Genomic DNA, 20,402 nt, shown 5'->3' on the forward strand with positions numbered 1-20,402 from the left:
GCCTGCCCCACCTACACAAGCCAGATATTTTCAGGTTAATGGGGTATGCACCTACAATGTATGTGGCCGTGCAATAAACTTCTTTAACATAGGTTTGTTACATACCCTGCTCCAGTTGTGTCCAGATTAGTACTCCGATTTGTGATTATAATGTCTTGTTTCCTTGGCCTTTCTGACTGCTACCACAGATTTCCAGGACTATCATTCCTTTATTGACTTGCTGCACATGCCGTATGCCTCTCGGATAACCTGTCATGAGACAAGTGACTGGAACTATGGGCTCGAAAAACATCTGACGTCTGTCCCTTAAGTCCATCTAAAAAGCTTTCTTGCAGCTACGATTCATACAGAAAGCCGTTCTAACTTAACTCTTCCTAATATATCTTGCATAAACGTGAAACTATGGTTGGCTGTCAGCCAATCTATTCTTTCTTCAAGGTCAATACTACTGCAAGAAAGAAAAGGACAACCCAAAAAAAAACACATGCGGCACACGCAAAGCATACCTTCCATTTATAGTTTTCTTATGAAGCACCCACATTACGGCAGCACATACGTCACAGATATGGCAAAAGAGGAATGCCTGCTTGATACAAATTGGCAGCCTGTTGCTGGGCACACAAAGCGTATATATGCAATGTAATGGCAATCAGATACCCTATAATAAACAGCTCCAGCTTCATTTAAAAATTCATGAACTACCAAAGACAGCAGATGACAGTAAAATATGGAATGCCCATCGTAGCAGTATTGTCATCGGGAAATGCAAAATAAAAAAAAAAGACATTCAAAATTGTCAACAACAACTCGCCTTGTCAGCTGGGTAACAAGTGTCCTAATTAGGTAGATTGAGAGGTAACTGCCGCTAAGGCTGCGTCAATCAAAACATACACTAAAAATGTCAGGGCAAAATAATATTTATTTAGTTAATGATTTTGCGAGCCCTCAGTCACTGAACTATTGAAACGGGGAGTTGGTATCGAGCATTAAAACACAACATTGTTTCTTTGCAGCGACATCAGAAAGGTCAAATGTTCCTGCCATAAGTCTTTCCTGAGATGTAAAGCTGAAGCACTACTGATATTCTTACCACATTTAGTTATACGATTTCAATTAGTTCGTGCTAAAGTGTTTTTGTCATGTACCGTAATTGTAGCCTCCGTATAGAAGGTGCCGTCTTACATTGTTTTTGTATAATTTCACGTTCATGCAGTCTGCTGTCAAAATCACTTTCCCATTTGTGGAATGTGTATGCTACCACAGGTAATGTGGACAACCTTAGCGGTCCATTCAATGTACAGTTTCCTAATTTCTTTTCACATATCTCTCACTTTTTGTGTACGAAAGTACACATTCTAAACAGTTGATTAGAGTGAAAAACAGCAACCATCTGGGCCACATTTGTATGTTCTGGAAAATGCAATGGAGATAAGGAACTAATTTAATGCATTGCCTTATAGAGGCATTGTGTGGGCCATCCTTGTTGGTTTCCTATACATTCTGCTGTAGACATACTCACATTGCAGAAAACGGTTTTCTCCAAAACGAGGATGAACTTCCTTTCTGCAGACATTTATTCTAGTTTTGAAATTGTCATTTATAAACTCTGGAAAGATTTTGGTCAGGATAGTTTAAAGAAAATAAGCAACGGTCCTCGTTTTATCAGCTTTGAATGGAAGCTGTCATTGAGATGGCTTTTTTGTTCACATTCCCTAAATAACAACTTTAAAGGCCAGATTGAACTTCTTGAGAAAGCAGGTTAGGCTCAAACGTCATCTGCAGTGTTGCAGCATGTCTTCTCCAAACAAAACAAGAAAGCAACCAGATCTCAGTCTTGCAGTCTGGAGACAGTGTGAAATAAATCTTTATCTGCGTGATATGTCCCATAATAAGAAGGTGTGCAACAGATATGATGTCAAAGTGCTTTTCTCAACAACTACTACTATTTCTAACGAAGTTGCTCTGCAGTTTGATTTTGCGGTATCGGCCGTCCCTGGACATTTGAAGCCTTGTTGAAGCCCTCGGACACTCCATTATTTTAATTGAACGCTGATTCGTTTTCTAAAGCAACCGTTCAAATACAGAACAGCTAAAAGCAAAAAGCAGAAAAAAACATCACTGATCGTTGTCTTTGTTGGGTGATGCACATGCTTATACGTTGTCGGAAGATTGGGCCGCGTCATCTGGCATAAAATATCAGCGAGCACATTTTGCAGGTTCACTTTGCTACGAAAGTGCTCGAATGCATGAAACCGGCCTCCGCTGAAAACTTGAAGTCTCGTGAAAACCACAGGAGATGTGGCTAGCATTTGAATGCTTCAAAACAGACAGTTTGTACCAGGTTCTCATTTCACATCTGACACCTCAGTAGCTAGAATAGCCATACACGAGCTTCTCAAGCTGTGCGACTAACTCATGTCCGACCTTTGCTTGCTTAACTGTTGCATTCTCGCTAGTGTTCAGGTTGGAATGAAACAAAAACGAAAGCTTAGGCCTTTGGAAGTACCCGCCAGTCCATAACTAAGTCGCGTCTACACCATGGAAAGCTTGGGCCGAACCAAGTGATATCAGTTGTCAACGAGCACTCGCCGGCAGTTAAAGCAAAGCGGCTTTGCATCTCGGCTTTTCATAATGAAAAACCCATTTTTAATTGACTAAATCCTCTTGAAAAATCGCGCTTTCTCTGTGTACTATGTCTTACTGTGTGAGAATATCAGCCATGCTTTAAGTATGAATTGTTGTTCACTGGCTTTAATTTAACACTCCACAGAACTCACAGCCTGAAGAGTTGCAAGTGATTGCAGCTTATGTATTCAACTGTGGTGAACACAGTTACTTTTACGCTGGAAGTGGTAAAGAAGGAATCTCGACCAGTTACGGCAACCTGGAGCGTGTCCTCATCTTTTGCTTGTTGACGTTCTACATAAAAAACCTCGAATAACCGCCGGCATTTTCCTCCATACTCATCCTGCTGCAGAAGGTTGCCCTGCCAGACACTGTAGAGCCACGTGTACAGGCGTACCGACTCTTCGGGAAGAATAATGTGTTCTAATTTTCTAGAAATAAATGTTTTTCAATTCTTCACTTTCTAATATGTTGAAGTATATTTTCTGCAGCTAAATTATTCGAGAATTTTTTTTTTTAACGGCCGTTCACAAGTTCATATATTTATGCGAGTGTTGCTGAGCTTATAGCACTGTTAATGTTAGAGTAATTGCTCATCTTATGGCGCATCTTTGTTAATAAAGTGACTGGAATAGTCATGAAGGGCTTTTGTTTACATAACCTAGGTAAGTTGTGCTAAATTAGTTGATTTTGCGCACCTCTGAAAGTTCTTAGATACATTTATGTCTGTGTGCTGTTTAGCCAAGATGTTTAAATCGATTGATGGATGTTTAGGCTTGTATGTGGTCGAAAGATTTAAAAGAACTCATGTTATCTGCACCGCGTCTATCCAATTTCTTGATTTCTGATTGTAGTCATTTTAATCTTTCTTTTAAAAAGCATCAGATATGTGATCACAATATAGCCTTCTCTGATATTTTTACCTTTTATATTTTGTGTACGTTGTATCCCTTACACAATGTCAAGATGATTTGGCAATTGGTCTAGAATAATTGCACTTTTATTTTATTCATTTTAGTACTAAAATTACAGTGCCTATTTTTATTTACTTTGCACTAGGAGTGATATGCTGTATCCACAAGCTCGTTTCGAAGCAAGACTTCATCGGAGCTTGCTTTATTGAGTTACTTGTTAAACGTTTTTCTGTCTGGTATGCCGATAGTAATACGGTAATATGGGCCCATAATTCAGTGCCTTGCATGCCAATTTTTTGTGATATACTTATTTTTTCAGAACGGTTTCAAAAAATGGTGCCTTGAAAATACCTGCATCTGTTACATTCCTTAGTTTTCCTTTAATGTGCACAGTATTTCAGAAGTTTTGTTCTTTTGTATTTCCTGTATAGTTTTGAAGATATGGAGGCTATAAACAATTTTAATATCATACCGATGTTTTAAATTTTACTTCTTTCTAAACCGTTTTCTTGTTTGACCAATTATTGTTCTATTCAAATAGAAATCCAGCAGACCTCTGTATTTCATCACCTTCAGCAAGTTGCAAGAATATTTTTGGCCATTTTTAGGCCAGTCATTGTGACGTGCAAATGTTGCACATTTTGGAGCATGTAACCTATGCCTAACTCAATGTAACTTAAGGTTCCAGCGCTAAAAATGTGCGTAAGCTATTCATAAAAAGAAGTAACCTTTACCATTTGTAACTTTCATAAAAGGTAAATGTGGAAAGGCTACGTCTTTTAACCTATAAATTATAAATATACTTCAAAGGGAAAATGTGCACCTTTACACAGGTTACCCAAAGGTTACAGTGTTTAGAGTGTAGAGAATACAGCTGTTTTCACCTCCCAGTGCGACGGTTCCGGTGCGTCTCCTTCAGGTTAAGCTGCCAGTTTCGTCCCAGATTAATGTAAATGTGCACATGAAATTTGCTCTCATCGCATACATTCACGAGGCACCGCACAATCAGAAAGGCGTGTCATGCGTGTCTATGCCATGTTTCTGGCTTTGCTAAAGCTATCAAGTTGCAACAAAACAAACCTGCAAAGCAAGTACAAGAACCTTACAAGATTTGTCACCAGAAATGTTATGTCACAATGAGAAGTTCGTACACAGCGTGGCGCTCTCTGGAGGACGCGCCTACATTGAAAGACAGGCAGATTGAAGAGCAGACATAAGGATTCAAAGTAATGTAGCCAGTGATATTTCAGGAGCATTTTTGTACATTCGATACTGAAAATCTATGCTTCGTCGAACCAAGCTATGTATCCCTGGGTTCAATGAAGGCATGGTTGTGGCTTTATAAAGATTATTGTTTCTGAAACATAAAAGATGTTATTATTATTATTATTATTGCAGGAGGAAGATGTGTCAGCATGCATCATTTGCACTGATGCGGAGAAAGCTGAAGGTCGTACATGATTTCTAATTAGGGCTTTGTTCCTAGCGCGAATCCTATGCTATTTGTATTGATTTCTTACTCAGCTTTTCTGTGTTCTTTTATTGCTAACACTCCGTTCTATAGTGATGCATGGCATATTCAATACAAAATCATTTCGAAGCCAGCTTGTCACTGTGTCCCTCCCATAATTCTTACTGTATTCTTCATGCTGTTACTCAAGATGCAAGGATCCAACTAAACAAACAAACACTATTCCCACTCACGGCTCGGGCCATTATCACGCGGTCCGTCCTGTTCTCAGTGCTGACCTATGTCGCCGGCGTAACACCTCTGTCGGCGCGGAGTGCAGCTCCGGACAAGGTCAAAAGACTTGTGGTGAAGCTGCCTAGGGACAGGGGAGGCCTTGGCATCTCCAACCTGGGCATCGTAGCCTCAACCTTGCACGTCAGGTGGCCCCAACTGATATTGAAGTTGGAAGTGCATCTAACTCGAAGCCTGTCTGTTTTTTCTGATTACTCGACTCCGCCTTTTATTTCTGAACACGTATTCTTATTGCGTGCCACGGTCTGGCTCGCCATCCTCTTTTTATGCTCAGGCATCCTAATTTTTTACTGGAAGACGAAAACAAACGGTGGTTTTGAATGAAAGAGAAACAGCAACAACCGCAGATTTCGACGAGTATTCAGAAATAGAATGATACAGCTTCCAGGTAATGAAATGCGAAATATCTTGGCAGTAACTCGGCATTAAAACCACGCCGGCCTTCAGACTTCTCAGCACTGCACAGCGACGCGTAGAGGGCGCAACATGGCGTTAATAACGATATCAGTAAGTTCCCCGCATAGAACCGTTTGGTTCGAAGAAAAAACAAGACTACCGAAAACAAATGCCTTAAAACATTGCTTTGCTGCATTTTAAAAGGCAACGCAGGATGTGGCAGAACAACGAAAACAAGAATTTCCGTCAGCGACGTCATCACCGAGCTTCTCCGCAGTCCTTTAGTGCCGTGGGGAAGGGCTGGAATTTTACTCGTCGATGACGTCATTGTTTTTAATTATAGCGCAAACACAGTTTGCAAGTATTGCATACAGCCTTTATAGATCTTGTTTTTTGAATATCCCAAAATTCTTGAAAAGTAATGCAGCTGTAGTTTAAAGATCGTTGAATGAAATGATGAACCAACGCTGAGGCAGCAATCAATAATGGAACTCCATAATATCGTGAAGCAGTTGTTCGTCTCGATCATGAGAGGTTGCCCGGCAATGGCGATACATCACTGACGCACACGGCCTCCTACCTGGCTCTGCTTCCATCAACATGCGGCAACTGGAAGCGAGGGGTACTGGTGTTGGTACACCCGGAATGGACAGACAGCAATGCAACCATCTGACATACAAGCAGCGGCATCTATTGGTTATATTCTGCACCTATCTCACATAACTAACTCTGTTTGCATTCGGGTCACAATGTGTGAACCTATTTTCACAATATCCGGTATACTCGTCTGGTATAGCCAAATGAACAGTGCGAGCTAAATTTAGATAAGAATGTGTACAGCGCAAAACGGTTAATCGTCTCACAACATACTGAATGCACTAGGCACTTCATAGAGGTCAAGTGGCACATATTTACCACACGTAATAGAAGCAAAGAAGCAAAGATTGCACATTCTAAAACAGGAAATTGGTGGCCCACCGACAACCGCCATTACGACAATGCATATCCAGCTAAGACCTGGCCTCGAATACCGGGCTTGAGTATGAAACTCATTGGTCACTTAGTTAACGTTTTATTGCACTTCTGAGTAATATAGTGATAGGTTGTCATATCTCCTTGTATTAGCGTTGTGTTACTTTTTAAATTTTACGATGTACAATGCTGGGACTGCTTCAAAGATGCTTTTGCCTTTTATTTCCTGTGTACTGTGTCAAAATAAGAAATGACAAACACCATCACAAAAATAATTTATTAGGCAAGTAATTTATATGCATATTGTTTCATGCATATGTATTCAGGAGGACCATGTAATACCACAACATAGTTAAAATAACACTGGTAAGCGAAATTGTGATTGAAAGTCAAAATAAGATAGCAGCACCCTCAATGGTGCGTGGTTCAAGAGAAGCAGGGTCCTGGTTACCTTGGTAGTTTAGGTACAATGCTTCAAGTAAAGGTATGCGACAGTCAGAAGAACCTTTATTTCAGGTGGCATTCTGAAGCAAAATGGGAATATTGTGCACATTGTCAGCAGATTTTGCTTCTTTGTAACGCGGGAAAAAGAAACATATGGAAGTCAACATACAAAACATGCAGTCACACTCAAAATACATCAAGTTGGCCCATCATACATGGTGATACAAAAGCGCAGGGTACACAAAGGGGCCTGCCAGTATTGCCAAATATAAGACCATAAAAGTTGAAGCGCCTATATATCACGAAAAAATTTTGTTGTCGTTTATTTCTGGTTAAACCGAAGGCTAGAGAAAGCTAGGGAGCTATGGTTACGTTGGAAATTGGCGGTGGCATAGCTGAGCTAGGCCAAGATATAGGTAGCGAAAGCATGTGTGCCATGTGCTGGGCTACCTACTCCCCTCCAATTCAATCTAATCTCATCCAATCCAGTGTAATTCGATCAAATTCAGTCTAATATAAGGCAATCCAAACCAATCCAGTATAATTCTATCCAATACAATCAAGTACAGTTCATTCAAGTCAAAAAAAGTTCTATCAAATTTTGTCTAATTCAATCCAATTGTGTTCAATTAAATCTAACCCAATTCAATCCAATCCAGTCCAATGCAATCTAATGTGGTTCAATCCAATCGTATCTATTGCTGAGTACACGCTCAGCCGAAATGCACCACTCAGTAGCCTATCATCATCACTTCTGTGATTCTCGCGTTAGAAAAGAATTAAGAATTAAGAGATTCACGATCCAGGACGCGGCTCAGTTGGTTAAAGCGTTCAGCTGGGGATCCGAGGGGTGGTGTTTTGATTCCCGGTGGAGACAAATTTTTTTTATGAGGACCCGAGGTCTGGCTTCAGCTGTCAGAGTGTTGCTTTCGCAACAAAAGAAACACCGTCTAATGAAATGACATGCTGAGCTAGCGAACAGCGTGTGTTGTCGACTTTATTTCTAAGATCGAATTGAATGCAAAAATTCACGGATACATGCGAAGCTGAAACAAAAGGCGATGGAAAAGCACAGAAGAAAAAGTAAATAGTTTTGATGTTGTTAAATGACTAACTTCTTGGTTTGTGAACCTAATAATTGTTAATGTTTAGTCATTCGCCATATTTACGCGGATCAGGAAGTTAGATTTTAGGTCTCCTTCACTACAAGTGAAAAAAAAGATTCGTCTTTTTCGCTAGATATACGTAATGTTTTCAAGTCAAACTGTACTTCTTTTAGCGGTAAGATGCCTGCTGCCACTTGATGTTTGTCATTAAAACGCGCAAAACATTCTGTTCTTGTCTCTGAATTACCAAAAGCTATTGTTAAATTGAAAACACGTGGCGAATGAGGCGGTCGAGCATACGCTTTGCCCAAAACGAATAGCTCGTGAATTCGAACAGTGAACTGTGATTCAGGTTCATAGAAAATGTCAAAATTTGTGTGAAATCCACAGTAAGTTTCAAGATGAGCGCAGCAAATATACTGTAACCTGCAGCAAAGCTTTTTAATAATGCAATAAATTTAGAGGGTTCTGTTCTTCAGCTCATGCTGATGTCAGCCGTGTCCCCTCACTGGACACTGCCTTGTTCCCCAGCACACGGAAAACGTAGAGTGCTTGATCGTTCAAAGGCAATGAATAATATGCCATGAACTTCCTTTAAAAAAACATATTTCTCTGCAACTTTGAAAGCTGTCATTGGTGATTACATATATATCGGAAATATAGTGTGGACTGAATGTTAAAGCAGTGATCTGTCTTTGCCCGAAACTGAGCACTGCAAATCACCAAGAGCTGCAGCACAGCTTCGATGCTCATGGTGTCATTTGCACAACCTGCAAGTCACAGGTAGTTGGCATCGACGCAAGCCAATAGCTCCTCACAGTCTACAAGTTAGCCGAGTGAATTAAAGCAGTTTCAACAGCTAAACTCGTTTTTCGGAAAGCAACATTTCTTGCTTTCTTGACGAAGTAAGCCATATATGACGGTGCGAAAATGAGTATACGTTGCACTGACCAGTCTTTGTACGCTGGATGCACTCGATCGCCAATGAAACGGTTGAAGATGTGTATTAATGTATCAGAATACCATTTGCAAACATAATACCAATTTTTGACCTCCAAAAGCAGTACTATAGCGAAAACGACCAATATATTTTACATCTCGATATTCCGTATTATCGTTGATGTGAAAATATTAGCTAAGATATTATTCAACTTTACATTTAAAGAGGTCCAGCACCAAAATAAATATTTAACTATATGATCTCCGGAAAGAGTGCATTAGTGGTGCGCTCTTTTTTTCGGCTGCACCTGATGTTGACAGCACGGATTACGTTGCAATCGCACTAATGCCAAATTGTTGCCCAGTCTCAATTCAGCCTCAAGAAAAAAGCACAATATGAAGAGTTACAATATAGATCCACCATGCTCGATGTAAAGATTATTGCCCGCGCACAATTCTGTCGGAAATTCTAAAAACTTTGGCCCCAACAACATTGATTCTAAGGAGGGCAAACGCAAAACCACATGTGCTGAGAGATGTAAAACTACGATAATAGTTCACAAGGGGGGGGGGGGATTATGGGAAGCTTACAGCCCCCTTTTTTCGTAATATATCACTCAATCCTTCAGTTATCTTTATATATGCTGTGTTTATCGTATGACACAGGAGACGACAGATTATCACCTCAAACCTGATTGCCGATAAAACATTTCTGAGTTCGTTTCTACCACTATGTAAAAACATCTTACAACCAAAAGAGGATCGTTTGAAAAATGCAATACATTACAAAATACAACATTTGGAAACTGCAAAAATGCAATGTTTAGGCCATTCAACAGCCTCTGTTTAGGCAGGTAAAATACATGTCAGTGCTCCTGAAAGCCTTGCAATTTGGCGATTTCTAATCACTCTTTTTGCCCTGCCGCGTTGCTGCAGTGGTTAGAGCATACGAATCATGTGCTCAGTGCTGAGAGATCAAATCTCGGTCGACGATGCCGCTTTTCGTTCGATGCCGCTTCGTTCGTTTCCAGTGCGATGCCGCTTTTCGAACATCGCATAACGCCCTTGTGCTGTGCGATGTCAGTGCAAGTAGAGAATAATATTGTAACAATGATTTGTTAAAAGAAGAGAAAGGTGCAGAATCGGTCACACTTGTTCTATAAACACCTGACCCGCGCCGTACGCAAAGGAAGAAAGGTGAAAGTGAAAACGGGAAGAGAGAAATACATGCTGAATTGGAGGCCTTCGGAGGCAATTTTGACCATATGGGAATCTTTCATGTGTACTGGCATCGTACTGCACACGGACGCCTCTCCATTTCACATCCAAAGCGCAGCCGCTGGCGGTTGGAAACAAACTCGGGTACTCCAGCACATTACTTGGGAATCTTAACCCCTGCACCACCGCGGCCGGGTACGTAAAGAGCCACAGTTTCTGTAAATGTCCGGAGCCCACCATTACTGCGTTTCAAATAGCCTGGGTCGCTTTGGGAGGTTTAACCCCGCAAAACAAACCTAACCACTCTCTTGGATTGGACTGTCTATTATTATTGCAATGGCGTAATAAGCACGAAATGCTACTCGAACTGCACACACGGCTTACGATGCTCTGAATTTCATTCACAAAACATGGAAATGCGTACCCAAAAAACTGATTACAGATACTGGGTGTTAAGCAGAGTGCGATTCGCACATATCTACCGAGAGCGATCTTTTTAAGTATCGCAATTGGCACGTCATGTCGCTCTTATCTGTACGTTACTTACCCAAGTCATCATAGGATGTGTCGTTGAAACCAAATATTTGGCATTTTTTCCCAGAGTCTATAAAGTCATATTCGCGAAGCATTGAGTTTGACCTTGCATTCATCCTGAAAAGTCAGCAAACAATCAGAGTCAGTGGTATTTGTTTTATATCCAAGGCAAAATTTGGCATGTATGCAACAAGCAAGTAATGGGTGAGGAGCAAAATAATTTTAGTATTTGCAATTCCATTACTGTCACTGATTTACCTTTTCGCAAACTTGTGACACTTAATCGGATTGGCCATGTATGCGGCAGTGGTTACTAAATAGGTTAATTTTTGATGCAGAAAATGTTTCCGTGCTTCTCAGACAGCGTAGGTTGAAGTTTAAAAGCATTTTTCGAATTTCAGTATACGAAGATAACATCTTTGACGCTTACCACCACACAACAGCAAGAGGCACTAATTGCATGCTGTTATGTGATATGGCCGAATAAGGCATTTTCCATTTCATTAGTCTATGGATTTATTTCAGTGTTAGGTATGTGAACATTTCAAGGAATACAGGCAGCTTCTGCAATTCTGTTATAGTTCCTTCCACCGAAGAGCCGCCACACGGCTACAAAAGAAACTATTTCTTATGAACAGCTGCATTGAAAATTATGTCCAAAGTATGTAACAAGGACTGCCGGTACCCATTACAGACTCTTTTTCTCAGTGCTGGCGTGGACTGCTAGCACATCGCAATGTATGATGACGGTTATTAAACAAATACAAGTTAAAATGAGTGACTGGTATTTGGTGTTATGCGACGCTGGATGCGTACACGCTGGCGTCAGTATCGTCTCCCTTAAGAATATTAGGCTGAAGCGATTCCACGAATATATAAGAGCAACGCAGTTCGTTCATCATATTGTTTATAAGTTCTCTCCGGGCCTTCCATGTAATTTGATGCGTACTGGTTATGTGAGAGAGAGGGGAAGCTACGCAGCGCAAAGACGGTTTTCTCGGATTCGATCTTAGAAGGGAAAGTTATTTAATTCAGAAGTGCCTGGCAAACGAGTACAGTGATTCTTTGCAGATCTTTTACTCTGCTTCCCTAGGAGCTATTGTGCTGCCATTTGGCTTTATAAAAACATAGTTTGTTGAACAACGCACCTTAATTCATAAACAGCAGCTGTGTAAAAAGCAACCTGTTTCAAAATAGACGAGCTGAGTGTCCACTTATTTCTTTGTTACCACATACCTGCTTTTAACATGTTGCGTCTTCGCCTGTTGTCGCCGTGCCAGCAGGTTGCTAACTCCTGGAGCAGTGTAAAACCTGCGCCATACGTGTATAATGCAGTCACCATAAAGTGGAATGAGTGCCATTATTCTCACGGAGGTTTTTAATTCCTCCAGCCACCTAATTTAAGTTTTCAAAAAAGCAGATTTGTTATAATGAATGTTAGGCTCGAAACACATTGCCAATTTATGTTCAATACATGAGTCACTCCGTCATATTCCGGAAACGTGTTCGAAAGAATGGACAGCCTCGCTTGTGATGAATGAAGATATTTTCGTCAACTTTATATTCAGATAATACAGCGACATTCGCAAAAAAAAAGCACCGATAACTGTAATAAATTATACCTCCTTTTGTGTACGCTAGATGGCCTACATTCATGACTAATTTGGTAACTTAACTTATTCTTCTCAGCTAAACAAACATTCGTTAACATAGCTTGGGTAATGTCTTCTTGAGAAAGAGATGTTTTTTTTCACATGTTTGCAACGAGGTCGACATTTTTGAGCGAAAGCAACTATGTATATACATGTATTCTACGGGTTTACGCACAAACTACCTGTTTCGGTGTTATTATATGTACAAATTATAGCAGCGTGGGTTGCTTCGTATCTGCAAATGCAGCACTGAATTACCAATAACCAGAAAACAATGTTGCTTACATATCGAAAGGGCCCGTCCGCCACGACTTCCGGTTGTCAGTGTAGAGCCAGTCTTCTCCATGCTCAAAACGCCACATATCAGCGCATGAAGCACAGAGAAAAAAATTCGCCAGAAGAAACAGGGGAACCATAATAACAAAGCCAGAGAATGACGTGCTGCCCAAAAGCTGCAGCGAAGCTCCACAAAAAAGCACGTTAATCGGTCGTACTGTATGAGGCTACAAAGTATGAATAGTTTCTCGTTTGGCTGGCAGGTTTTCCTGGGACATTTTGCGCAGCAATATCTAGGCTGTCAAGAAATTGATGAAGCACCAGAACAACTACGCAGCAATGATGTTAATGTGACTTTCTCCTATGAAAACAACACTCCCTCTTGCTTCTACGCATCCTGATGTGTATATGAAGCTTTAAGTTGTTTACACATCTAAAGTTCGCTAGGTCATGCTATTAGGAGCCTATTTTTAGGTAATTAGCAGATACCTCAGCATGAAAACAAATTTTGCATTTGGCTGGTCACATTCTAGTTCCGGAAGTTTGTAGGTAATCGTTTCGCTCCTTATATAAATAAATATTTAGAAATTTTGTAACCGGGACGCATCTCATATGGGAAAGTTCACCGCACTAAGCCACTCGCTTCGTCACCTAAGCGTAGCACTTTCAGCATGCGCACTAGCAACTTTCTATTTTCCTATCTCCTTTACGGATACCGTTGCGTTTATTCTAAACACCGCTTAAAAATTTATCCGATCAAAATCTTTTTGCCAATTATTGTATTTTCATGACATTTTAAATGTGGAATTCAACCTGAACAGCTTAATTAACGATATAATACTTCTTCAAAGACCGGGTTGGATCTTACGAAAAGTTAACTAGCGGTAATTTTTCTTGTTTTTAAAATGTGTCCTATAGATATGTCACACGTGATTAGCAGCTCGAATTGTGGACATAAAGCTTTTCATTCACTGAAGGCCAATGGGTTTGTGTATCGGTGCCAAATCCTCCTCACAAGTTGCAAGAATGTTAAATGACTTACAGACAATAAATTATAGCTTCTAAAAAAGAACAATACCAAACATTTGAGGCTTTCAAGGAGTGCAAACTCAACCTGATGCGATGATTCATTCAATAGGGCATTCGACTATTTAACCGGGTAAAGTAGTTCAATTTACCGCAGTCATCTATTCAAAGCATCGGTACTCCTTGTATATTTAGTCCAATAAACTCTGTAATGGATAGCGAATCGACAAAAGCCAATAAAAATAGAATAAATATCAAGATCATCTAGTGTGCTCTATAGCAGCACCATCTCATTACTGTCTTTAAAAGCCTGACCACTAGAATGGCTGGATCTCCTGCACAAACTTCGCAGAAGGCCGAACATTGCAATATAGCATTTATGTTCACGCGTGTATATTTTCATTCCTGTCGACAAATATTATTTCAGCGCAATCTCCATGTAGACGTAGCTTCCATTTTCATGAGAAGTACCATCATTATTATCAAGCTGAAGTATCTATGAAAATAAAAGGAGTTACTGATGTTCCGATGAGACCTACCGAAGAGTCCAGCAACTAATGCTAATAGCACCGGAGAGACAAGCTCAGAAACGGGGGACGGTCAAGTTGCACGGCCCAAACACGTAAGCCCGCACAATCTGCCCAGTCAGAAAAAACTGCAGAAAATTTTCTGGTGTTAGGACAGAATTTCTGTGCGTTTTTTGACGGCAAACCTGCTGTGACAACAAAAAATTCTGTAGTAACATCAGAAATTTTTGTAGTTACAACAGAAAAGTGCTACAGAAATACAGACAACAGAAATATACGACAGAAAAACTACAAAACTAAAGAAAGGTACTACAGAACTACAGAAAAATCTGATGGTTACGACAGAACTACAGGATATTTTGTCGTATTTCTGACACAGTTCTGTAGTTTTTTTCGACTGGGTGATGCCGGTTTTTAAGGGCAGAGACGACCTTGACGCTTACGTCATGCTTTTCGAGCACGTCGCTGAGAGTCAGAGTTGGCCTCGCCATCATTAGATCCCAGCCCTTAGTCTGTATTTAAGTGGCGAAGCGCTCAGCGTTTTTATTCGCATGTCTGCGTCCTAGTGCTTGGAATAGAACAAGCTCCAGCAGGCATACAGAGGAGAGGTTCGGAGAAAAAATTATGTCTGCTAGTCACCAGAATAAGAAATGTGTTGACAGTTCATGACGCGCCTAAAGAACTTCCTACAATGATGTAGACAGCTGTCGGACCCCCCCCCCCCAAAAAAAAAATAAAATAAAAAATACGCATACCTCTTTGACCTGATTCTAAGAAAACAGGTCCTGTCTAACTGCGCCACTCCGCTACAATTGTTTTTAAATAACACGACGCATCCATCGCGGAAACAGTAGCATTAGGGTATAGATGAGGCTTAAATTATGGCTGTGCTGCAAAACAGTTCGGCATAAATAAAGAACTAAAATTCCCATCAGGAAAGGCAAAAAGATACGATCTTGCTAGTTCTATTTACGGATTGCTTATAGGAAGTATTTAGACTTTGAATGGGCGCAGTTAGAAATAAGAGTTGATGCATAATACATAGTTCAGTAATATGCATCTCGCTGATGACATTAGTTTGTGATGTAACTTAGGGCATGAACGGCATAGAATCATTGATGACCAAGGCAGGAAAAACCACATTGTACGCATAAATATCGATATGCAGAATACTAAGGTAGTGGTTTGATATTGGGTGTGGTGTTTATGGTTTAACGTCCCAAAGGAACTCAGGCTGTGAGAAGCGCTGTAGTTGAGGACTGCAGAAATTTCGACCACCTGTTTTCTTTTTTTTTTACGTGCATTGATATCGCGCAGCGCACGGATGCCACACCATTTCTTCTCCATCGAAAAGCTTCCTCCGGCTGCCGGATGTTTCGCGGATTAAAGATGAAAGATCAAGCTTGGGGGAGGAAAAAACAATGCGCCCTAGACCTTGTCATTTGTTCTCTAATCAACAGGCATTCAGACCAGATAGAGCGGCAGATTGTGGAGGCTGCCGAGATAGTCGATCGGCATAAAAAGTGTGTTAGTGCTCCTTCGACCGCACTGTAGAAATATTATTTCGCCCAATAAATATCAAGTGGCAGTTCAGCGCTTGTGTATCGTTGTGTCTTTGTAGTGTGGGTTTCTCTGTTGCACTGATAATAATATACATAGTGGAGCGGCAGAAATTCGTGGATCACATATGCAGGAGCGACTTGACGACATCAGCAGTGAACTTACGACTGTGGTACCCATCACACGCTGGGGTCCACCTCAACGAGTTTCACAACGTCTATAAGAATTACTCTGTTATTCGTGTCAGTCAGTTTAGCCATGCAAATATTTTCTGCTCCTCACAGAAAGGTTGCACATACCCCTTGGTGATGAACTAGCTCGATCTCCCTTCGTTTGTCGTAACGAAGTAACATTAAATTGTAGCAGCGGTGCATACCAGCTATTACGTGCAAGATTGAGGCTGCGAAATGCGCGAAATGGTTGCGTGCCCATAAAGCGACGGTTAAATACTGCTCATTTTAGAGCAGTAGAGGAGATATGAGAGACATCCTGACAAATTAGGTGCAAGGTTATCTGACTCACTTAGAAATGGCGGCACCCATTCGTCGGCGCATGAGCCCTTCCACACCAGGCGTCACACAGGAAGTCGAACCTGCGCAATCAGACGTGCCTTCCAGCCCAAATGCAACAGCAGCTTAATTGATGCGACCCCCTTGCCAAGAAGCAGAACCCGATGTATCAAGGTCACGCGAATATTCAGTCAGATAATGTTGCAATGCCCACCTCGCCTGAAGTTAAGTGGCCTGCAATACTAGGACAGGCGATCACCACGTCATATCCCTCTTTACCAGATCTCATTGTAATATCTGCCCCGAAAGTTTTCGTGTCCAAGAAATGTTTAAATAGCTTGTTTCTTCAAAGCGAGCGCAGCATTTCGGTATTACAAGCGGACAGCAACGGCCGTTAAGTTTGGGATTCCTTTTGATCGCTCTTGTGGCTAAAGGGAATTTGGCAGCTGCGCAAAAGACTCGCAGACCTTCTTTGTCAATTCATATATGACACAATGTAGTCATCCAGCATCTTTTATCATTGTGGGCGATTTTAATGCTCACCAACCTCAGCGGGTAGTGCTATAACGTATAGTTCATTTAAACATTGTGACTCTCCTTACGCATCGCAGGATCTAGGAACTATAAGCGACGGATACGTCTTTTGCTCAAGACGTACTAGAACAGCTGCTTGGATGTGTCATTTTTGTTGCGAGAGTTACTTTGGCTGCAAAGTCGTATTTTCACTGTGGGGGTGGCCGCGCCATCGTCGAACAGCTCATTGCGCTATTATCTAGCAATCACTACCTCAACAGCTGTCATGACGTTAGAAGAGAGTGGCATGCCTTACTGGTGTGATATCAGGGAGAGATTTCGCGTGCCGCGCCATCTGGCATAACGTCAAAGGAGGGAGACAGCCGGAGACAGCAGCAGGCGCGCGTAGCGGTTCTGTATAAAAGGGCGATGTGTCTTAGAGCCGCTGTGGCCAGAGATGGAGAACAAGTACTCTACAACAAGCCAGGCTTAGCCCTCGAAACGGAATCAGGCGAACGCCACGAGCCGAAGCAACCGAGGAAAAACGCGCCGAACGTCTCGACAGGCGCGAAGATGCAGCTCGAGGGGTTCGCCTAGCCTCTGAAGGTCCATCGGCAACGGGGGACAAGCAGTTCTATAGCGTGTCTCGCTACGTATATCCAGGCATAGCCGAGCTAAGCCACCGCCAATTTTTCTAAAGATCTGCAGAATACGACTCTGGTTGGAGTTGGGGCAACATTTTGCACGAAACGTAGTAGGAATATGGTCCTTCAGGAGTCGTTTTATAATATTTTCATGAAACACACTTAAAATTAGCGACAATTCACAGATGCCAAGAAGTGCATTACAAAATATTAGAACTTTTCTTCGTCATAACGTCTCCCATTTTCGGGACTAAACTTTACTGAGCGCCTTCCATCTTCCTCTGTCTGAGTCCACAATGTATCGATTCAATTCATCACTCCATATTACCAGCTCGACAGAAAGAAGCTGGCTGACGTGATGTGATAGTCATACTAGATCGTGTATTAGCCAAGATCAAACTGTCCACCAGCTTAAACTTGAAAAAGGAGGTGCTACATTGACCTGATTATGTGTAGGTATCCGGCAATGTACACCAATGTAAGGAAGAAAAACAACAATCAGCTCCGCGACATCTCTATTACTATCGCTTGTAAGGCGTCCATCGCTCGCTCTGAAACTCTGAACTGCGGCTGGTAATTCTACCCTGCTGTGTATAAAGTACTGTCAGTGTCAGCCGGTGGACCAAGTCATTAAATCTTTTTACTTCGTAGATGTACATCCGAGGCTCCCAGTGACGTTCTCGGCCTGAAAGTTCGCACCCGGACGCTGACCGCCCCAATGGCGTAGCCGACCCCACTGCACCGAGCTCCGTCTGTCACCTGCACTGGTAGCCTGCGTCACCGGCACCCCGCTATCTTCAGCGGAAGTAGCGATGACGACGTGAACAATTGGCTGTCCACCTATGATTGGGTGCGCCGTCACAACTGGGACGACAATCGTAAGCTAAACTACGTGATCTTTTACTTGACAGACCTAAATAAGCTGTGGTTATTAAAACACCAGTTCGACATCACCACCAGCACGAACTTAAATACCAAATTTTCTAAGGTCTTCGAACGACGCGCTGTTCTTAAACTCCGCACGGAACCGCACATTCTGTTGCAAGCGCATCTTGCTGATGAAACATTCCCGAGTTACATTGAGGACATTGTAGACTTGCGTCGCCGCGTCAACCCGGCCATGAGAGAGGCTGATAAAATTCATCATGTCATTAAGGGAATGAAGCAGGCACCTTCATCATGCTAATCGCTAAGGTTTCAACTACGGTCAAGGCAGTCTACAACCTCTGCTAAAGCAATGACGAGCTGCGCAAGGAGCTAACATATTCTGATTACTTTACTCTCAGATGGGATTTCCTGTCTAAGCATCATGGTATCATTGACTCCGCTGGTCTTCAAGTCGAATGAACCTAGTTATGCATCGCCTGATGCCCTGCTCCACGAGCCATCCCAGCGTTTGCTCCCAAACTCTTCGTCGCTCATGATACAACCATCCAACCCGTGAGCGTTTCTGTTTCCCTTACTGGCTCTTGTGTTGCCGCCGCCGCCGCTGTGCTCTTTGTGCACCCCTGACGTTGTCTGCCGCCGTCGCCCCTTACATTTGCCGTTTACCGTCCTTGACATAAGCAATAGTGCAAGCACACTTCGGGTGGCCAGTCATATCACTCTTTCTGCTATGTTAGTTCAAGGGAAGTTCCTTGGCTACATCGAACCAGTGGACCTTCTTTTCACAACAGTTAATATCTCATTCCCTGCGTGCCAATTGAGTTGAGGATTTGACACCAACTTGTGTGGCTTCCGATCCGATGCAGTGGGACCGTTTTGAACATTCAGCTACAGCACTCTAGCGCCGCGCCGTCACAAGCAACTTCTTCACTTTTTATACCAATTCCGCTTCTCGTTCGACTCCCCACAAACCTCATTGGGCCGGACGATGACCGTTTCACTCTTCATCGACACTGGCGCTCACCCACCTCTACATGGATGGCCGTACCATGTGTCCCCTCTGCACACCGTGTTATTGCCGAACAATTGAATGACATGCTGCAATGCAGTGTAATGAGAGAACCTAGTAGTTCATGGTCGGCTGCTGTGGTCCTAGTTAAGAATAAAGATTGCTCAAAACGCTTCTCTGCTACTTATTGCCGCTGCAACAAAATAACACAACCAGATGTGTTCTCCCTCGCAAGAACCGACGATGCCCTAGAAAGCTTGCAAGGCGCATAATTCTTTTCCTCTCTGGCGCTGCGCGCAGGATATTGGCAGGTGGCCATGCCGATGATGGATCGTGAGAAGACCGCGATAGTAATTTAACATTATGCAACCGGGGATTTATAAAACCCCGGCCACATTCGAATGAACGATGGACACTGTATTGCACCGCCTCAAAACAAAAATCTGTTTGTACTACCTGGATGATATTGTCGTCATTTCCACCGATTTCCCGTCCCATAAGACTCGCCTTCGCCAGGTCTTCCCCTGTTTCACTCGCGCCTGGGTTAATCTGAACCTTACAAAGTGTCACTTCGGTGCCCGCCAGCTCACAATACTCGGAGATATGTCCAAAGATGGACATCTGCCTGATCCTGACAAGCTGCGCACCGCTGCTGACTTCCCGAAGCAGAACTTTCTGTAATAACGCGACGTTGCGTGAGCCTCTGCCTATACTTCTATTGTTTCGTCCAGAATTTCGCATCCATCATATCCCCTCTTACGCAACTCATGAAAGGTACCCATATCCTCTCCTTTTGGACATCAGCCTGCGAGGGCGCTTTCGCGAAGCTGCGTCATTTTCTGACGTAAACACCGAATCCTTTGCGATTACGATCATACGCCCCTTTGGAAC

Source organism: Amblyomma maculatum, chromosome 11, assembly GCF_055883805.1.
Source record: "Amblyomma maculatum isolate TAMU_Amacu chromosome 11, ASM5588380v1, whole genome shotgun sequence".
NCBI lineage: Eukaryota > Metazoa > Arthropoda > Arachnida > Ixodida > Ixodidae > Amblyomma > Amblyomma maculatum.